The 2,707-nt window shown below is 39.5% G+C and overlaps 1 protein-coding gene across 11 annotated transcripts in view; it reads right to left on the bottom strand.

Moving 5' to 3' along the window:
* Positions 1-2,707, bottom strand: part of BAZ2B (bromodomain adjacent to zinc finger domain 2B) — a 225,671-nt gene that overhangs the window by 152,369 nt on the left and 70,595 nt on the right. The window lies entirely within an intron of this gene.

Here is a 2,707-nt window from a genome sequence, read left to right as displayed (position 1 = left end):
AGAATAGCCTACCACAACTCTATGATCTGTTAGCTACTGCTAGAAGATGCAATGATCGAATGAGATTTTCTCTAAGATTTTAACTAGCAGCCACAAGAGGAGTTGTTGCTGAACTGAGAGATCATTAAGGTGTGGGCCTAAGCATATACACAAGACAAAACTAAAGCTAAAGAAAAGTGAGTTGGAAAGAAATAATGGAAGGGCAAAGGGATACCGAGAAGTTGGTGCAGATGATGAAAGCTTATTTATTTTAGGCCTTTTTCTTAGAACTGCCTTGTTGGTTCTCCTATACTCCCTGAGGCTGTCTGTAGCCTTCCAATGCTCTTCTTTACTTGAGTTCTAATAGCTTTACTTTACTGGTCATTGCAACCTAGAGACGGCGAAAAATTCCCCAACAAATGTCATGCTCAGTCCCGTCTTTTCTCCCATCTTAGGTCATTCTACATTTTCTATTTTTCCCTTCTAAGAATCCAAATACTATATTCCTTCAAATATACACCCAAGACCAAATAGATTATGTGAAAGCTGACTAATCTTAGGCAACAATTCTGCATCACTGAACGGCAGAGCATTTTAGCTTCTGGTTACAGATGTTTTACTCCCCATTTGTTTTATATATTGATTGCATCATTCAGCAGCCAACCAACCTGTCTGTTGAACCTTCGTCTCTGAATCATTAAAATAGAGTTAATTACATGTACTTCAAAGAGTTGTGAGGAGAGTGCCCAGCATAGTTCCTGCTGGGTAATGTTGCCTTACGTGTTTGGCAAGGACAATACAGTAAGGGAAACACCTTTAGTTTCTTCAAAGTTAGGGTGGGGGGGAATTTTGCTTAAAATAAATTCTGTTCCTCTTATATTTTATATGTGGGCAAAAATAAGTTCAAATTCTCGAGAACATTTTCAATTCCAAGCAGATGTCTTTCACGGGTAAACCAAGATCGATGTTCAAGCAGCACATTAGTCAAAAGTGCAATGAGATACCATCTCACCCCTACTAGAATGGCAATGATTTTTTGGTTTTTAAAGAACAAAACAGGCATTGGTGAAACTAGAACTTTCATCCACCCTGGTGAGAATGAAAAATGTCACAGTAACTATGGAAAAGATTTTGGTGGTTCCCAGGCTGGACACAGAACAACCATAGACCAAGCAATTCCAGGCTTAGGTATATAACCCAGGGACCAGAGAGCAGTAACACAAACAGGCATATATACTCGTCTCCTAATGCTCGGTGCAGCACTTCTTACAACAGGGACACAATGATAATAAGATAAATGTCCATCACCGAACTGTGATATAGACAGACAATGGAAAGCTACTCGCTGACAAAAAGAAGTTAAGTCCTAACGCATGCCCTGCACAGATGAAGCTTGAAAACATCACAAATATTATATAATCTCGCTTATATGAAATAAGATAATATACATCAGCAAAAAATTAATAAGGAAGGAAAAGGGAGAGTTTTTGTTTAAGGAGTAGTGAAGTTATATGAATGGGAAAAGGAGAGTGACAAAGGTTTCACAAGTAGAAGCATCTAATGGACGTCCCTAAATTGTATATGTAGAAACTGGAGATGGCACATGCTGTTTTGTTCTGTAATTATTCACCACCATTTTAAAAAGGAAGACGTTTTCGTATATTAGGAAAACCACTGTCAATTTGCCTGACCCATCGGGATTGTGTTAGTCTGGGTTGACTAGAGAAATAAATGCATAGACACTCGTAAGTGTGTAGGAAAGAACTTCATATCAAAGAGCAATTGTGCATTAAGAAAACATCCCAGCCCAGTCCAGATCAAGTCCATTAGTCCGTTATTATCTCATATGTCGATACTAGTCCATAAATTCCTCTTTAGACTCACGCAGTCATGCAATGATGCCGAATGCAGGAAGATCACAGGCCAGTGGGTGGAAAGTCTTATGGATCTAGTGGTGGTGGAAGCATCTCAGCGCTGGTGTGGGTTTCCCCATGGCTCCTCCAGCTCCAGGGCTCTGGCTCCATCAGCATAGTTCCATGTGGCTTGTCAACAGGAATCTCTCGCAGGAAGGGTGTGTACCTGGTCTCCAGTGAGCTATTTGTCTCCGTTTTGCCTCGATGAGGTCATCAAGCTGTGACCAGATTAACAGGCTAAACTCCACTGCTTCACTCTTAATAGTCTCAAATTGACACCAGATTATGTAACTACCACAGGGGTCATCTTTTGGCTTAAGCTCTAAGGTGTCATCTTCAAAGTTTATTTTGATTTTGGGTATCAGTGAAATTTTCAGTTTAGTTTTTCGATCAGCAAAACTGCTTTTTCCTGAGATTTTAATAAATAGTTCTATAATTTTCATTATAATTTTTCTCTGATTATAGCTTTCCTTTCCTCACTAATTTAGGGAACAATTTTACCCCTTTTTGACAGGACTAATATTCTAAAATCCACTAGTAGTTACTCTAATTCCCTCTACTATTCTCTTAACTACACAAATTTCATCAAATCACTTATTTACTCTTCATTTAAATCTGCCTCTTCTATTTTCTTCACAATTTTGACTACTTTTAGAGTGCCATAAATTTGCTCTGATCTTACTGTACTGATACAACCAAGTGTTAACATAAACCATAGAACTGGCTCACTCCCTGCAAGCTATTACCGACAACGTGCCTGATGGAGCTACGCTGATGCAGCCGGAGCCCGGAGCCGGAGGAGCCATGTGGAGACC

The sequence above is a fragment of the Echinops telfairi genome, unplaced genomic scaffold, assembly GCF_000313985.2.
Source record: "Echinops telfairi isolate 266 unplaced genomic scaffold, ASM31398v2 ScPeMD7_4;HRSCAF=17, whole genome shotgun sequence".
NCBI lineage: Eukaryota > Metazoa > Chordata > Mammalia > Afrosoricida > Tenrecidae > Echinops > Echinops telfairi.
Note: the sequence above shows the minus strand (reverse complement) of the source record. Positions and strands in the feature narration are given on the sequence as shown.